We start from the raw sequence: 19,145 nt of genomic DNA, 5'->3' as shown, positions 1-19,145 counted from the left end.
AGAAAGACCAAGCAAGCTGCATGTTAGGCAGAAACTTGTGTAGTTCCCTCTGGGACCACTGCAAAAGATTTAGGACTACAGGTGTTTGGCAGTAAACCCACTTGGTAGCAGTCTGTACCACACAGATTCACTTGGTAGCTGTGGCTGAGCAGTCAGACTTCCCTCAAGAAGAGTTAGGCAGTATACAGAGTATTCACAATAGGTCAAGAGAACACAGTAGAACAAGTAAACACTGACCAGGGCTTGGTGTAAAAGAGATATAATTATTTATTTAAAACCACATCTAGAAAAACGCACAGACACTAATAGTAAGCAATTCAAAAACACGGTCACTAAAAGATATACACTCCCTTAAAAGAGTATTAGACAAGTCTTAAGTAAAGCCCCACTTATTTTCAGACAGTGGTGAGCGCTTAATGTAGATGGCACTCTAATAATTCGTTTTAAAAAAAGGGAGAGAAGAGTAGAGAACAAGTTGAAACAGATCCCAACACTTATCAGAACATACGAAGAGAGGAAGGCAAAGTAAAACCATGAAGTTCTAGTTGAAGAGGCCGGATCCACTTTCAGAGGATCCAAACGAAATGTGTCCAAGGTCACACGGTTGCAGTGCACAAAAGTCTTGTAAAGGTTCAAAAATGAGTTGGACCAAAGAAAGGGACCAGTTGGAGGGTCAAGGCGGCCAGCCCAGTCCAGAAGGTTAAGGGGTTATAATTACCTTGTAGCAATCTTTAGAAAGGGAGGCCTGGCGGACACGGTACCTTAAAGTGGTGAGAACACTCCAGCGGGGCAGTTGTTCCTGGCAGCGGATGCAAGTTGGTGCTTCGTCCGGGGGAAGAGAGGATCTCGTCGTGGAGGAAGACAGGAGTCTGTTGCACTGCCAGGGAAGAAACCAGCCACAGAGTTTCTCAGGTACAAGGAGCGGTCCGGTGATTCGTGGTTCAGTGGCGAGTGGCTATCCGGCTGCCGGGTTGCTTGGCACGGGCAGTTCGACCACAAACCGGGCTGGGGTGCGATGAAAGAAAGGTAAACTGGTTATGCCCACCAGTCAGGGGAAGAAGCCTCTCCAGCCGGGAGATCTTCTCTGGCGGCGGGAAGTGGTAAGTCGGTTCTGCAGGGCTCCACCGGTGGTGTCGTGGTAGATCGGCTCAGCTTCTCCCTCGTCGGATTCTCAGGTCCTGTGGCGACTTCTGAAGTTCCAGTCCCCAAAGCCCTGCTTTTATGCAGCAAACCCCCATTCACTCAGCCTAGCTGTCACTCAAAACATGCTAAGTGGTGAGCCGGCCGGCTCACCACTTGGGCCAATCACACAAGAGTGCGACTTGAGTTACCAAGGTAACTCGGTCCAGGATGCCTCAACCCTCTCCCACACCCCCTGTGGTACCCAGACAGAGTGGAACCACTTTTGGAGGCTTCTGTGGAGAAGCCAGCCAAAAAGTGGAACAAAGGGCTCGACTTGGGTTGGAGTCACAGAAGAGAACACAAACGCCGTTTTAGGATAGAGTCTTCGAGGCTATGAGAATTAAATAATTAAAGTTGGTAGCCTCGAACAATGGGAAAATCCCATAGGAAAATATTCGCTGTCGAACATAAAAAGTAGTTTCCACTGCCACCAGCCAAAACTCGATCAGGGGGGACGGAGACGTGCCCCTTCGACTAACAGACCCCGGGGCAATCGAATTGCCCCGACCAGTATGTCCACAATATGATGGTTTGTGCTGGTTTCTGTTAATAAAATGGGTCTAGTAAAGCCAATGGTGACTTTACATGCCCTGGGAGACAGTAGTCAGTCCCAGGGTATGGAGTCTATGGTGGGGTGTCACTATGACACCCCTGTGTTACTGCACGGAGGGTGCTGTGTAACACACATAGGAAAAACACATGAGACCCTATGGAGTAAAGGACCCCATAGCCCATAAAACACATTACCAGTCAAAGGAATACCATACATCATGTCCAAGAGTGGGAGAAAAAAGTCTCACTCTTGGCAGGAGGAAAAAAACAAACTCCAGAAATCCAGCAAAGCTGCTGGGGGCCTCACTAGGTTAGGAAATTCAGCCTAACGAGAGAATTCTCCCTAACACTGCAGAGGCCCTGGGAGACCTCTAGGAGGAGAAAAACCCCAAACACTGGCCCAGTTACCTGGGAGGAGACTGCAGTGTGCCGAGGGAACTGTACCTCCAGAAGGCAAGACCAGGGACAATTAGGGTTGCCTGGTAGTACCCACAGCAGAACTCCTCCTGTGGGTCAGGCAGGCAAACCCAGGTCTTTGATGGGCAAGCTGAGAGACCCTGAGCTCAGTTCAATATCCCATTTTAGCCCCTACCTCTCCCAAAGCCATGGAATGCTGTTTTAGGAAGCTGTGAAGTGGGAGCAAATTCCTTAGTGCATGCTGGGGCTGGGCGTCCAAAGACAATTATTTCAAGAATTGTGACTTTTGAGAAGAGGCTCAAGCCTGACTGAGGGAAGCCTTCGGTATGAACTGTGCTGCAGGAGAGAAGGCTCAAGCCCGATCGAGGGAAGCCTTCATTGTGAATTTAAAGAACTTTTGGCGAGCGATGCAAAGCACACGAAGCAGCAGGTCTTCTAAGCTGCAGCTGAACCCAGGACGAGAGACATAGCAGCAGCGATTGGGTGCAAGGAGGGAGAACCCCTTGACCCTTGCCACAGAAAATCGTGAAACTCTTAGAAACTGGAAAATAGCAAGCAACCAGCCCAGCTGGGAGAATGAGATGCTGCCGAGTGTGTTTGAAGTATCCGTGGCCTTCCTGCCCGACTGAGTGACAGAGGGAGGAGCTAAAGCTGCTGGGGAACCGTCTTTGGCTCCGGGGCCGAAACTGCCAAGTTAAACCCTCCTCCCAGCCTGTGAGTGAAGGAAGCGAAGAGATACTGGTCTGGAAGGAAAGGGAGGGTGTGAGCGCCAACAGTGTTGCGAGAAGAAATGGAAATGGAGTGTTCAGGAAAAGACGCAATTGAAGGTCAGATGGTGAGAATGGTGAAACAAAGGTAACCCTTTGAACTGTGTGAAGAGGGACATAATCACAGAGTGATACGACATCCGTGAATGCCCAATCGAAGGTCTATGACAAGGTTATCTCCAATGTAACCGTGAAAGTGGAAGGATTTCAAAGTGGTCCTGCGAGAGTCTGTGACAAAGTCCATGGCACATTCGAAAGTCTTCGATGAAATGAAGAAAGGAACTTTGATAAAGTGACAATTTGGCTTGCACACGATTGAGGGGAGCCTACAGTGCTGAGAGATGGAAGGCCAAACCTGACGGAGGCAGACCCAGGGTGGATGCCCCACCAAATAGTTGAAAGTAAAGAAAAGAATTTTGTGGAATGGAAACCATTTACGAGAACCAAGGCATTCTACGGCAAAGAACTTTTTGTAGATCCCACAGAAGACTGCCTTGAGAAGGTCCTGACTTCCTGACAAGACTGGGCAGAAATCAGTCAAAGTGTGCTGTGCTGGAGTCATCCGCCTTGTCCCATGCTAAAAACATGGGGAAGGGAGATCAATGGCCTAAACAGCTTAACTTTTGATTTTGTGAACACGCCCGTGAGGGTTGGACTGTTCCTTCACTCCACCTCCGTTCCTATCTACTGTAGGATCCCAGGCCATACTAAAATCTTCTGTGAATATTATTTCCCCACTTGCAAAATCTTCCAACTTGCTAATGACTTCCTGCAAATGTCCCTTGTCCTGTATTAGGCGCATACACCGTTGCCAAGGTAATTAATTTGTTTCGTTTGCAGCAGCACAAGGAGATATCTTCCCTCCTTATCCGCTACATATCGGCCAAACTAATGGCAGAAGTGAAAGGAATAGAGGTGGGATCTATATCTGTCGTATCATGCCTCCCTTACAGTTCAGTTTAGGGCTAGGGGGCCGGATGTTGGGCTCTGGGCTTGGACGTTCCCCACACAATTATTGCACAGTGAAGAAACGGCTGAGGAAAAATAATTAAAATAGAGTATTTCTCTATTAATGGTAATTAGTCGGTCTCTCCAAAGGGAACATGGGATGCTTACGAAGTTGTGATATGAGGAGAACTTATTGCACTTAAAATTGTGCGGTAGAAACAAGCGGGCCAAGATAGAAATGGAACTGGAGTCTTAAATCAGGGATACCCAAATGGCTGTAGTTAAACATAGAACAAGGGCTTTGTCCATTGGATTGAAGGAGTTGAATAGTCGGCTGAATAGATTGCGGACTCGGAGAGCAGAGAGATCTTTGCTTCTAACGAAACAAAGATATTATGTTCATGCTAACAAAACAGATACATTGTTGGCCCGACAGTTGAAGGGAATGGAGGCTGCAAAGCTGATAGAACGAATATCACAGCCCGATGGGTCAATAGTTACTGGGACGGAGGAAATGACCGAAACTGTTTCACAATTCTATGATTTATTGTACGCATTTAGTCACCCTGAATATCTAGAGATACATTATATGGGTGAGATGAATATGCCTAAAATAACAATCGAGGAACTAGAGAATCTAGATAGAGTAATTAGTAAGGAGGAGGAGGAGGTGCTACCAGCAATAAGGGTGTTACCAATAAACAAAGCTCCAGGCCCTAATGGGTTTTCAGCAATTTTTTTATAAGAAATATGCGAGACAGTTGGTCCCGATATTGAGGGAATTATTTAATATGATAGGGGTCAAAGGGGCCGTCACACCAACTATGTCTGAGGCAAAGGTGGTGGTTTTTGGAAAGCCTGGAAAAGACCTGACAAAATGTAGGTCATATAGACCCATTGCCCTGTTAAATATTGACGCAAAGCTGTTTACTAATATATTGTCAGCAAGATTAGCTCAGCTCCTCCCTGATTTGATACATATGGATCAATCAGGGTTTATATTGGATAGACAGACTTCGGATTACATTAGTTACCCATTCAATTGAAAAAGTTAACATTAAACAGAATCCCGCAGTTTGTGTATTTAGATGCCAGAAAGGCATTTGATTGCGTAGAATGCCTTTTTTTATTTTTTGTAATGGAACAGATGGGAATGGAGGGCTAAGTTTATTCGGATGGTGCAGGCAAACTATCAAGCTCCCATGATTCGGTTGGCAATTAACAATCAAGTGTCTCGTAGTATAAAAGTAGCAATGGGCACCCGACAGGTGTGCCTGCTTTCACCACTCTTATATACTATATATCTATTTTTAAAAATTGGAGAGAAAGGATCATAAGGTTGCGGGTTTCGCAGATGATATGCTGTTGACACTGAAGGAACCTGAATGATCGATACCAGCATTGTTGGAGTTGGCTGAAGTAGAAAGAGTAGCATGTCTTAAGGTTGATATGGGGAAATCAGAGCGTTTGAAATTGGGTTTATCCACGCACCAGAAGGACTCTTTTCTTCTATTCGCCGTTTAAAGTGGCGGATAATTTTATTCGATATTTGGGGATTAGTATAACAAAGGTTTCCCAGTTCTTCGATAGTAATTACCCGCAATTATTGCAGCACGTGAAGGGAGACCTAGGGAATTGGACGCTGTTACAAATTTTCATGGTTAAGTAGGATTGCCATTATCAAAATTGTTACCCTTGTTATGTTATTTTGCATTTATATAGCGCCTTACATACCATTGGTATGGTCTGAAAGTGCTGGTAGGTTGAACGCCCTTGGGAACCGAAGTTCTCGTCAGTAGAGAGAGTCAAAGGTGCATGTGTGCAGCTGGTGCGGTATTCGTGTAATAGCTGCTTCTTAGCGGTAGGTGTGGTGGTTGAGAGATCAGGAGTATGTGTTTGTTCTGGCAGGATTTATCCAGGCCGAATGTGGCTGCGTTAGGCCTGAGGAGAACGCCTGGCTGGGGGGTGTGTAACCAGAAGTGCTTACTTAGAGTGATGGGGAGTGAGCGGCGGATGTTAGTATGATAAAAGGTATACTGAATGGTGTCATACTATCACTGTGTTCTAGTTAAGTGGTGGTGTAAAGAGGAGAGTAAGCGTGGTGGTGTGATATGATGGGTTATATGCTCTTTCAAACGTTCCCTGCATTCCAAACCATATAATGTGCGTCACGCAATTCTATGCGCTCTAGTCCATTCCATGTACTCTTATTCATTCCATGCACCCCAGTCTGCTCCACACACCATTATGCTCGACGCACTCATGCACTCCAGTCCGCCCCGCGCACTCCATTCCACCCCACATACTTTAGTCTGCCCCATGCATACACTCTTGTCTGGCCCGCGCATGCACTTCTGTCGGCCCCGCGCATGCACTTCTGTCGGCCCCGCGCATGCACTTCTGTCGGCCCCGCGCATGCACTTCTGTCGGCCCCGCGCATGCACTTCTGTCGGCCCCGCGCATGCACTTCTGTCGGCCCCGCGCATGCACTTCTGTCGGGCCCCGCGCATGCACTTCTGTCGGGCCCTGCGCATGCACTTCTGTCGGACCCCGCGCATGCACTTCTGTCGGCCCCGCGCATGCACTTCTGTCGGCCGTGTGCATGCATTCCTGTCTGCCACTCGCACTCAAAACTGCTCTATTTACTCCACTCCATTTTGTGTACTCGAAGTTGTTTTATGTACTCCATCCACATATTTTGTCCGTACACTCGCACACGCATGCACTCTGCTCTCATTCGTTCTACATACTCAGTTGCTCTATGCAACTCGTCCGCTCTACGCAGCACGTCTGTTCCCTCGAAGCACTTGTTCACTCCGCTCTAGGCACTCATTTGTTTTATGGCCTCACACGCACTATGCATTCACCTGTTTTACGCACTCGTCCCCTTCTACGCACTCGTCCCCTTCTACGCATTCAACTCATCTGGTCCCTGCACCCATCTGCTCTAGGCACTCGTGCTTTCCATGCATTCAACTCATCTGGTCCCTGCACCCATCTGCTCTAGGCACTCATCCCCTTCTACGCACTCGTGCTTTCCATCATTCAACTCATCTGGACCCTGCACCCATCCGCTCTATGCACCCATCCGCTCTATGCACCCATCTGCTCTAGACACTCATCTGCTCTAGGCATTCGTGCTTTCCACGCATTCAACAGCAATATGCGCTCATCAGCCCTATAAAATCATTTGCTAATGTGCAGTAATCCTGCTCTGTACACTCGTCCGCCCTGTACACTTGTCCGCCCTGCATTTCGGTACTCATCGGCTCTGCCCACTTGTCCGCCCTGCATTTCGGTACTCATCGGCTCTGCCCACTTGTCCGCTCTGCATTTCGGTACTCATCAACTCTGCCCACTCATGCATTCTTCCACTTGGCGTATTCATCTGTTCCACACGCTTCATCCATTCTAACTATTTCATCCACGCCATTCACTTTGTTCGCTCCTCATGCATTATGTCCATTTTGGCAGTTTGTCTCTTTACCGTTTCCCTATGATTTATTCTTTACTTGTTTGATTCTGTTTGTCCTTCTAGTTTATATTCGGGTTATTAGCTGTCAATTTCTCGCATCAGGTAGTTTGTTGGATTGGTGTCAAAGCGATGCTGTTAGTCTGTTTGGGTTAGTTTTGGTACCGGTTGGTTTTAGGGGAAGGGCCAGGTTTTCAGCAGTTTGCGGAAAGACGTTAAATCCTCAGGTGGATGTGGGGTGGGAGCGAGTTCCACAGGGTGGGGGCAAGGCTGAGAATGATGATCCACCCAACCTGACTGAGTTTGTCTTGAGTATGACTAGGAGGCCGGCTGAGCTTGATCTTGGGGTGCGTCGAGGGTGATAAAGTTTTAGCTTGTCTTGAAGATATTGAGGTCCGGTTTTATGCAGTGCTCGATGGGCAATGCATAAGGTTTTGAAAGTCACCCTTCGGGCTACTGGAAGCCAGTGAAGCGTCTTAAGGGCTGGGGAGATGTGGTCTCTTGGGCCAAGCGCAAGTAGCATTTTGGCTGCTGCGTTTTGTGCCCTTTGGAGTTTATTCAGTTGGTACGCGTGGACTCCGAGGTATAGGGGGTTTGCATAGTCCAGTCTTGATATAACGATTGATTGGGCCGCAGAGAGTCTGTTGGGAAAGGAGAGATATGGAAAGATGCGCCTAAGAGTTTTAAAGTGGTAGTGGCAGGACTTTGAGACGTTGTTGACTTGGCGCGAGAGTGTTAGGTCAGAGTCAAGGGTGCATCCAAGATTTTTTACTTAGTTGCAGGGGGTCGGTGACTTGCCCATGGCCGGTGGCCAGAGTAGTGGGTGCGGAAGATCATCAGAGTTGCCACATACCATGATTTCCATTTTGGAGGGGTTTGGAGTGGCTTTGGGTCATCCAGAGTTCTATGTCGAGGAGGCAGGAGGCCAGGTCAGGTCGGGAGTTGGGTTTTGAGTTCATTAGTTTTAAATTAGTTGTGTCTTTAGCGTAGTTGTAACATAGGATGTTGTGTGAACGAATTATTGGTGGGAGGGTGATAAGGTAGAGATTGAATAGGAGGGCGGATAGGCATGCTCCTTGTGGGACTCCCGTGTCGACTGGTCGGGCTTGGGAGGTATAGGTGGAGAGTATCGTTATTTGGTACCAATCTTTGAGGAATGAGGCTATCCATTTAAGAGCGGTTCCACGAATTCCTAGGGAGTGTAGGCGGTCTAGGAGGAGTGAGTGATTGTGTCAAAGGCGGCAGATAGGTCAAGAAGGATTAGTGCTGCGTGTCCTGCAGAGTGTGCTGTCATTTTAAGGTTATCCCAGATTGAGTTTAGGGTGGTTTCAGTTCCGTGACGGTCTCTGAAACCTGATTGTGCGGGGTCTAGGAGATTGTTGGCTTCGACAAAGGCATTTAGTTGGGAGTAGGCGGACCGGTCAATGAGTTTGGCATGAAATCTGGTGTTTGAGATCGGGCAGTAGTTTTTGGGCTCAAGTGGGTCAAGGGAAGGTTTTTTAATTAGCGGTTTGACATGAACCGTTTTGAATGCGTCGGGAAAGATACCGAAGAAGGGAGGCATTTATGATGTATCTTGGTTGTTCTCCTGCACAGGTGGAAGCAAAATCTCTTTGAGGGTTGTGGCCGGGCAACAGTCCAGCGTTGAGCCAGATGGTTTGCGGGCAGATGGGAGTTTGAGAAATTGCTCTAGTGATATTGGACTAAAGGATTCGAACGTTGGTTGCGTAGTGGTCGCAGCTTGTGGGTTGGCCGATATTGGGGGGGGGGGGGGGGAAGAGTATTGCCTGGTGGATGTAAAAGAGCCAGTTTGGTGGCTAGAGTATTTGTTCTTTCGAGAGCCGTGTTGTAAAAGTGGAGGGAGAGTGAGTCGTACAGTGATTGTGAGGGGCTTGGGACGGTCGTGGTGAAAGCCGGTTTGGTGAATTCAGAGATGATTTTGTGGAGTTCTTTACATGCGTTTTTGCAGTTTAGGATTCAGGAGTTGTAGTGGGCTTTTTTTGCTTTCCGGATTTCAGCCTTGTACTGATGGGTGTCGGGCCAAGGTGGCCCTGCTCTCCTTGGTTTTCTTTCTGCCATTTGCGTTCTAGGTATTTATATAGTTGTTTAGTGGTCTTCAACTCAGGAGTGAACCATTTGGGGAAGAGGCCACGGCGGGTTGATGGTTTGCAAGGGGGTGTGAGCCGCATCAGAGATGCGTTGAGCCATGAGTCAAAGGCGTCAGTGGTTCGTTGTTTGAGTTGGCAGGTAGGTGGTGGAGACTGGAGGAGCGTGTCGGCTAGGTCCGGGACGATAATTAGTTTTTTCAGCATTTGCGTAGATTCAGAGGTTCAGATTTGAGTACCAGAAGGGGGTCGGGTGAGCGATTGGCGAACGAGAGGATGAAGTGATCGGGGTGGTGGGGGGGGCACACATTTAAATTCAACTTTCACACAGAGGCTATTGGGCTCACTTCTAAATTCGATTTCTGAATGTACTTCTAAATTCAACTTTCAATGAGCGGCTATTGGGCACTCTTCAAATTCAATTTTCACAGAGAGGCTATTGGGACATTTCTTAACTTCTTAAATTCACTTCTTAAATTCAACTTTCACAGAGAGTCTATTGGGCAACATTTAAATTCAACTTTCACACAGAGGCTATTGGGCACACTTCTAAATACAACTTTCACAGAGAGGCTATAGGGCGCACTTCTAGATTCACAGAGAAGCTAATGGGCACACTTCTAAATGCAACTTTCACAGAGTGGCTATTGGGCACACTGCTAAATTCAGAGGCTATTGGGCACACTTCTAAATGCAACTTTCACAGGGTGGCTATTGGGCACACTGCTAAATTCACAGAGGCTATTGGGCACACTTCTAAATGCGACTTTCACAGAGGCTATTGGGCACACTTCTAAATGCAACTTTCACGGGGTGACTATTGGGCTATTGTGAGGGTACTCTATACATTTCACACTCTTCCAGTTAAAGTTCCTTTGTCTTACTTTAAGGTGTTGAATAAAGAGGTTAGGAGATTTTTATGGCAAAATAAAACAGAGTTGCATACCAGACTTTGATGGCCTGTAGTGGAAGTGGGGGCGGTGGGCCTACTGAATTTTGAAAAATACTGAGGCTGTGCAGTTATGGGTACTCCGGGAATGGTTTACGGGGGATACTAAGAAATCTTGGGTACAAATGGATAGGGCAGTGACAGCGTCTCCGTTGGAAGGAGTATTGTGGTTAAATAGACAAGTTAGGCCTAGAAATACAGACTAGCCTGGTACTAGCAGTAGTTTTCGATATATGGGATTGTCTGTTGGATAAAGGAGCTTTGTCTACACGTCCATCACCATTTACCCCATTATTTGGGAATCCTCAGTTTCCGTTTTGGGTGATATAGGGTACATGTAAACAATGTCAGAAAGTAGGTTGTACAAAGATGCGTGATATGACACAGGGAGGGAACATTTACTCTTTTGAGGTATGCAAACAAAATGCTGGGGCTCCTGGAAAAAGATAGGTTGGAGTACGATCAACTGAGACATTGGTTAGCTAGATCTGGTGGGCGAGAAGCGGTGGGGAGAGCTCACCATGTTTGAAAAATGTATTGCCACACATTCAGGGAATAAAAAAATGGCTTCAAAGCTTTATTCAATACTGACGGAAGAAGAAAAGGGGCAGCCTTGAGGGTACATGTACAAATGGGAAAAGACTCTGGGGACAGACTTACCGAGATATTATTGGGAACATCTATGGAAAAACATCCCCAAATTAACACGGTCTATCCAGATAAGGGATGTTTGGTTATAGGATCCTTTAACAATGGCATTTCACTCCTGAAAAACTACGTTCAATGTTCTCGGCTTCCACTGAGAGATGTGGGCGAGGATGTGGTGGGAAGAGCGATTGTTGGCATATACGGTGGGATTGCCCAAAATTGAAGTTTTGGGAAGAGGTCACAAATCAGATTTTTAAAACGGGTTTCTTCGGTAATAGCCTGGTCACGTAAGGAATGATTGTGTGGTTTGTTTGACCCGGAAAATTGTTTACCTACCAAAATTCAAAGTAAAGCATTCATGTTGATGGCTAGTTTCATGGCTGGTCATAGCAAGCGCTTGGAAACGGAACAAGGCACCTGGGGTAAGAGACTGGTTAAACTGTGGGGGTTTATAACCTTGGAATGGATGACCTATAGTCCTCAAGGGAAACGGGACAAATTTCGACAAAAATGGGCGTTGGTTTTGGATTTTCTCAACAGTGACTAATGGTGTCCACATAATATAAGGTTTTTGAATATTATGTAATCAAAATATTGGTTGACAAATTGTAAATGAGAACAATGTGATGCTGTCTCTGCCCGGGGGTGGGTGGGTTTGGGTGTTGGGAGAAGCGGGGACGGGCCAAGGGGAGGAGGCCAAGGGGAGGAGAGGAGGGGGATTAAAGTTGTTAATTTGAAAAATGCCAATAAAAATATATTTTAAGAAAAATGTAACCAGGGTTCCAAAGATCCTTTCTACCCTTTGGAACTGTAGTTCTCACAAGGTGTTAGGGAGAATTCTCAGAAATGTGCTAATTCCCTCTACCTTGGAGAGACCCCCAGCTCTTTTTGCTGGACTTTAAGAGTTTTAATTTCTGACCTGGAGAGTGTGAGACCTTTTTCCCACTCACTTATGCATTTTTCTGTGATTTAGACGGTTTCTTTCGACTTTGGAGTCTGACAAACTCCGTAGGCATAATCTTTACATTGTGACATGCAGCACCTTCAGTGCCGTGGCACAAGGAAGTGTCTTATATTTCCTAAAAGGTTTAAATACCATCTCTCGGATAAACTGTTTCCAAGAGCAGTGAAGTGATATTGACTTTACTTACATTTGTAACTTTCTAGACCCAGCGCATACTATCTTACAAAAGGGTGCTGGAGGGGTTACTTAGTATCCCCTTTGTCTAGTTTCTCATTTAACATTTTTATGTTACCCTTTCTACAATTAATGGCTGGTGGCAGTGGTTTACTTTTTCCTATCATTGTGTGTGTTTACCGCAGGCTGCAATTGCAGCTGCAGTAAGATACCCATGGGGGGCCATTTTGTCAAAATGGCCGCGGTCGTCTTTTTTCACCATTTCTTGTTGGAAAGGTCCTTCTTGAGATTTACTCTGCGCGCCAAACCAGGTTTGGTCTCTTTGTTAATTTTGTCTTTGGTGGGATTCACTGGTCAAGCCCGCCTCTGGCTCCAGCGTTTCCGGCAGGGGCAGGAAGTGAGGGAGGCTCCTGAAACTCCCTGTGCTTAATTAGCTTGGTTACAGGAATGCACCCAAAGGTGATTGGCCGGCTGACTGTCATTGGAGGACAGCCACCCTGCTGTGAGTCACAGCTAGACTGTGAGTGAATGGGAGAAATCTGCATAAAAGGCGAGGCTTTTGGCTTGGAAGGTAGTCAACCACTTGAACCAAGGAATCCGAAGAAGAACTTGCAAGAGATGCCTGCTGCAACTCCTGGACCGTTGGTTTGCCCGGCGAAGCCCTACTGCTGTGCTGAAGCTCCGAATTCGCCTCGACTGGAGAAGCCCTGCAAGGACTACTTCTCCCCTTGGGTTGGTGGCACCAATCGACCCCAAAGTGAACTCATCTGGACATCCTCTTAGAGCTGGCTGTACTTCCATTGCTGCTGCAGGAACTGAAGTGCCAGGGAGAGGAACACCAGACAGAGCGCATCGCTTTTAAGTTGTACCCGAGCTCCAGGAAGATCCTATGGACTCCCTTGAAGCAGGACTGACCAAGCCTGAGCCACCTCAACAGAGTGCTGGACCCCCGATGCGACAAAAGTCCAGAGTGGTATTCGAGAGACCGCAGTGATGCTATTTGCTATAGACACAAAGAGCTGAAACGGCGAAGTGCTGCTGAATTGAAGTTTGCCCATTGTTGCCGCCAACCTTCAAATTGTAGTGTAGGAGTCGCCAGCCGTCGTCCCTCTTATCCCCACGAACAACATGATCTGCAGAGCTACACAGGAACACAACCCAGCTGGAACCTTTTCTTCTAACCAAATGTACTGTAAAGTTAAGAGGACTTACCTCTTGTTGTGTAGCCTAACTTGTTCTCAGTTGAGACTTGTCTTGGTTGCCATTGCAGTTGCTTGCAGCTTTGCCCCTCACAAGCTTTCCAGCTTGTGGCCCTTCAAGTGTTCTACTTTTCTACAAACCTTTCTAAAAACATTGTGCAAGACTTTGACTTAACTGCAAGAAGATCTTCAATCCCCTAGACTTTGCTCAACTAACATTGGCTGTCCTGGCTCCCTGAAAGACTCGTCTTACCTCTGACTTTGTGCTTTTGCCTTTCCCCAGAAAAGGGTTAATTTACTTTGCATTGGAGGGTTGAAAAGTGCTTACCAGTTTTTGTATTTGTTAACCTTTATTTTATTCCCATACCTTAACATTGTAACGCTCACCTGATTCCCGTAGAGGCGCCGGTCTTGACTGGGCGCATACCGTATCTTCAAAGGTGATGTGTAACACACGGCTGGCTCTTTGGGCTGGACCTCTGTGCACTGTATGTCTGATTCGAAGGGTAAGATGTCTGCAGATAGAAAATATGGGATTAAGGAACTGGGTTATTGAATGTCTCTCTCTTCTTCCCTTTCTCTTCTCCTGTAGAACCCCAAAGGTTAACGCTCTCACCTTAGGTAAGTGAACGCCGTGCTCTCCATCTGCCTCGGGGCAGGGTGCTGTAACCAGTTTCTTCACTGGATAAGGGGAGCAGGCCTCTTGACTTCAGAGGACTGCTATCCGTCGTTTACTGCACGAACGGTAAGTTTCAAGTAATTCTAATGTCTTTAAAGTCTTTAGTAATGATGTTTCTTGTTTTGCAGGGTTCCGGTGATGGCGGATGACCGGCTGTAGTGAGTTGAAGATGGAGCCCGTGTGATGAATAGAAGCGCCTGGAAGCACGTAAGTAAGCGCTTGTTGCCTGCTTCACGATGCGCTCTAACTGTCTTTTTATTTTGCAGGTACAAGTTCGGAGCGGCTGCAGGGTGCCGGAATACCCACTGGGTTAGATGTGGAAAGGAGTAATGGCACGTGAGTATTAAAGTTCCCCAATGTCTTTAAACGCACCTTGTTTTGTCTTTCAGATGCGGGATGCAGCGCCGAAGGCCTCCGGAGCGTGCGAAGAGTTGGTAAGCTTTTGTCTTTCAGATGCCGGAATGCAGTGTGAAGACCTCCGGAGCGCACGAAGAGTAGGTAAGCCTTTGTCTTTCAGATGCCGGAATGCAGCGCGAGGCGTTGGTGACAGTCGATGGACCAGGTAAGTGAAGAGCTGTCACTGAAGACCGTAATGCTAACCTGTTCTTTCTTGTCTTTATAGGTGTTGCTGAAGACTGGATTCAGGATGGTAAGCCTTTTTCCTTAGGCCCAGGATCAGATGCAGAAGACACGATGAGCGTTCTGCTGCAGAGGATGCAGAATAACGCAAAGCAAGATTCATCCATCGGGTGTGGTTTAAATAGCCTCCTGTAGTGCTTAGGTGTCTCCTTCCACAGCCACGCCTAGGTAAGAAAAGAGTTCCTGCTTTCCAGAAGAGTTCCAGTGTTCTGAATCTAGGGAGTGGCTCCTGCCCCACCCAAAAGGAAAAGTAGTTCCAAACAGAAGAGGATCAGAGGCTCAACTGGCAGGCAAGTAAGCAGCATGGTCTGCTGCAGGTAAGTCCACCCAAGCATTATGAGCCTGGCGCTTCCAGCGCTGGGACTGGGCATATTTATGAGCCTGGTGCCACTGGCGCCAGGACTGGGTCCAAAAGGTCCCAATTGGGACTGGTTGGCACTCGGAACCTGGGTTATGGATCTGCTTCCAAGGGAGTTGGGAAAACCCTGACCTTTTGGAAGCAGAGATCATGACAAACATTTGCACCAAACTCAGTATTGCTCTAAAGGTAACGGTGATAAATCATTGTCCAGTTCCCTAGCTATTTAAGTCACCTGAGGGTGTAGGGGGTGTCTGTGTGCCATCCCCAATGGGTATCATCTGATTTTGGGAAACAGGGTTTGAAGTATAATTTAAGTGTTACATGTGTTGCTCCCTTCTGAAGAAGGCTTATATAACTGACTGAAATAAATTAATAATTGTTTTATCAAGAAAGCTTGAGTAAGTGTTTATTTGAATAATTGTCATTGTGAAACTGTTACAACCTTACAGCACACATTGACCCCTCTTGAGTTGAGCCTGGCTGCTCAGCCGCACTGCCAACCTGCCCAGTACAGACTTGTAGCAAAGGTTGGTTTACCTATTGCCAGGAGGACAAGGCTGGTGGTGTCTCCCAAAGGTTACTGCCCAAAATCTTGCCTTACACAAGGTTAGCCAAAGAAAGTTAAAATGGGAGCCCTAGGGCAACAATAGGCACTTATTGCCAAAAAGTTGTCAGAGGATAACTTTTAGAAGACACTATGGAGAGTCTTAAAAATGACACCATAAAGAGGAAAAGATTCTCCGAGTGTCGAAAAAGGTTCCATCTCACAGAGGTATAAGGAAAAATAATCCACCACTAGAAGCAAAAGGTTTTGGCACAAGTCAGGAAGATGTATCATTAATATGAAAATCTTACATAACACAAGGTAGTGTTAAGAGCCAATTAATCTTTTCTTCAAAAGTAGTTTTGGAATTTCATCTTGCACGATGAATAGTCTTACCGACTTTTTATCCTCCTCCTCACCCATCAAAAGAAGATTAGAGGCTTTGTCTGGACCCTAGAAGGGTGGCAAGTTACTACATTTCACGTTGGCCAATGTTCATCAGGATGACCAACTTTTCGTAGCATACACTGTACAGAGATTAGGTTTAGCAGTTACAAAGCAAACAATTTCTCGATGGATAGTTATGTGTAGAATAGAATGCTACTCACTAGCAGGGAAAGACTCGCCCGAATGCTTGAGGGTGCCTTCCACTAGAGGGATGGCTGCTTCAGCTCTGGAAACGGGAATGCCAGTGCAGGAAATCTGCATAGCTGCAACTTGATCGTCCCTTCATACTTTTAGCAGGTTTTACTGAAAATACTCGGTCAGGAGAGGAGACTACATTTTGCAAAGCTATCCTCCATAATATCAACCAATACAAATTCTTAGCAACCACCTTCTAAAACAGACTTCTTTGGGAGTGTATTAAAGATGAGGAATTCATGGGAGGAGACAATTCGAAGAACAAGTTACTTACCTGTGGTAACATTCTTCCGACTCGATGTACCTCCCGCGTATTCGTCATCGCCCTCCCATCCTTACCCTTTTGCTTTCCAAGAATTTCCTTGTTTTACACCTTCCTTTCTTGCAACCTCAAGTGTGTCTCCATCTGCGGCATAGCATGCAGAACAAGGGGAAAAAAACTAAGGTAACGGTCACCGCACGTGCGTCATATACCTGCGTCAACGTCATGGCTTAGGATGCTATGGAGGCCATTGAGGGCCATGATTCAATGCTGCATAACCCTAAGAGAAAAAAATTCTGAAGCAAGCTGCAAGCAGACTTGGATATATCAAGGATGAGTAATACATGGGAGGAACATCCAGTCGAAAGAAAGTTACCACTGGTAAGTAAATTGTTCATTTGCCCTATATTTGTGTGCAGTGTTCTTTTGTGGTCTTTTGGGACAAATTGTACCTCCCTACCATCCCTCCCTCCTTGAGTTATGCCTGACTGCTCTGCTTCCCATTGGAGATTCTGCTCTTTCCTTTTGAGAGACCCACTGTTCCACCATAAGGTTGGATAATTACTCCGCTTTCACCATAGGGTTGTCCAAAAAAATCTCCCTAACAGGGATTTAGACTCTGGGGTTGAAACTGACCCCTGGCAGCCAAGGGAGGAGGCGCCAGTATGCAACACCTCGCAGCTGATCCCTTGCTCTGAAAGCTCATTGTTAATACTAGTTATGGAGAAGACCCCTGGTGATTGAAAGGCTCATCACAAACACAATGGTAGTTGAGACAAATGCATGAAAGGGTCGGCTTGACACTCAAGCTTCAAGACATGGTTGCACACCCAATCGTCGAGCGCAATAAGTGTTCATGCTGGGAAAAGCCAACCTATTACACAGACCATGCTTGAACATCGGGCAACCAAAATAGGAGGCAAATAAAAAAGCAAGCTACCATTTTCACTCCTCACTGTCAGACACACACTGGAGGAGAGGTGATGCACTTTCTGCATCATTGCATCAGAAGTGCCAAGTGGATTTTTCAGGCTCAGGTGGAGATTTGGAGGTGGTTTTAGTTCAGCCATGGAAAGCTTTGATGCCAAACCCCCTTTATAACGCCATTTCAACATTCCTCTGCATCAGGGGTTACTACTCGACTCCATAAAGCATGGACCATGAAAGACATTAACAAAATGGTCTTGGATGATAACTTTAATGCAAAAGCACAAAGCATAAGAGTCACTTGGAAAATTCACACCACAAATCCCCTAAAGGGTTGCTGGTATTGAGTCTCACTTGGATACCCAAGATGACTCCTGCTTTTGATCAAGAAAATAAAGGTGGAACCGGGGATACTGATTATCTTCATGAGGGGTACTCTGATTACCGAGACCCGGCAACTATACATAATGGTGTCCCCCCATTCAGTTATATCCTTCCCCACAGAGGATAACTATCAGTACACAAACTGAGTAAGCAGGACAGCAGAACATTTTGGTGTTTTGACTCTACAACCAGATGTAGCTGGTAATTCATTGAATACATACTATAAGAAACAAATGTTTTGCATTGTCCGCCCTTACTCATCTCAATTAAACACATTGCTCCCTCAAGCCTTCCCTATCAGATCCAATGTATCTCGCCCCAGAATCTTTAGCAGTTGCAACTGCCTGAAAAAGGGCTAATACTACCATGTTTGATGCAGAACAGCCCCAGATAGGGAGTGTAAATGCATTTATTAATTTGGCTGAAAGGTTGCAACTTCTGTGTGTTTGCACTTATGGCCAGACATAACATACCCCAGTGGGATCATATGGAGGCATTGGGGAAACAAATCCTCCCAGAATGGCAGGCTACTTTTCAGAAATTAATACTAGAAGGTAAACAGACTGCCAATCCTCATAGAAGTGCACTTGATTCTGCTGAAGCAGCATGTCAGCAGCAGTAATAATTGAATGCTATGGGGCAGGGTTAAAATTGGAGACCCAAACTAGTCTTGTAGACAAGAGTAAGTCTTGCCTTAGAGACAAGTTGTAAGTCTTTGGAAAAAGCAGTTGACAAAAAATGACATCATTCACCGGCAGGTGGGAGAGGGATAACCTTGAACTATTGGGTGTTGAACACAGTAACCAAAGTTTGCTGCATGGAATTATTGGACAAACTGTGGTATTAACCACCATATGAGAGAAAAACGTCACACAATCGCAGATCTAGAGAAAGTGAGGCACTGTTTCAAAACTGTCATTGAGCCTTTTCCACAATATCAGGAAAACATGGGAATTTTTTATTTTTTTAGATGCCCCAAAAACGCACAACAAAAACACCAGTCTTAGACCTTCGGCCATCAAAGAAATATGTTGCCTCGTAATTCCTCTCCTCAAAAGGGGCATCAATGAGATTCGAAATGAAAGGTTAATTCTTACATATTTGTGTTTCCACGTCACTGAAGGTTTCTGCAGTTCGAAATAGGAACTCATTTCTAGTTTGTTACTTCCTTTTGGAATTTCATAGGCATCCCGTGTGTTCACCTAAGTGCTTGCTCATGTGCCATCAGAATATCCCTGTATACACTTATCTGGACCACTTGCACATAACAGGACATACAATCCAGTTGCATGTACAATGCACAAGACATTAGACCACCTACTCCAACTGG

The 19,145-nt window shown here is 46.2% G+C and overlaps 1 protein-coding gene across 5 annotated transcripts in view; it reads left to right on the top strand.

The window, feature by feature from the left end:
- Positions 1-19,145, top strand: part of TRIM33 (tripartite motif containing 33) — a 1,358,766-nt gene that overhangs the window by 979,259 nt on the left and 360,362 nt on the right. The window lies entirely within an intron of this gene.

This window comes from Ambystoma mexicanum, chromosome 13 (genome assembly GCF_040938575.1).
Source record: "Ambystoma mexicanum isolate Mex_15411 chromosome 13, UKY_AmexF1_1, whole genome shotgun sequence".
Lineage (NCBI taxonomy): Eukaryota > Metazoa > Chordata > Amphibia > Caudata > Ambystomatidae > Ambystoma > Ambystoma mexicanum.
The sequence above is the reverse complement of the archived record's forward strand: the minus strand, read 5'-3'. Positions and strand labels throughout refer to the sequence as shown.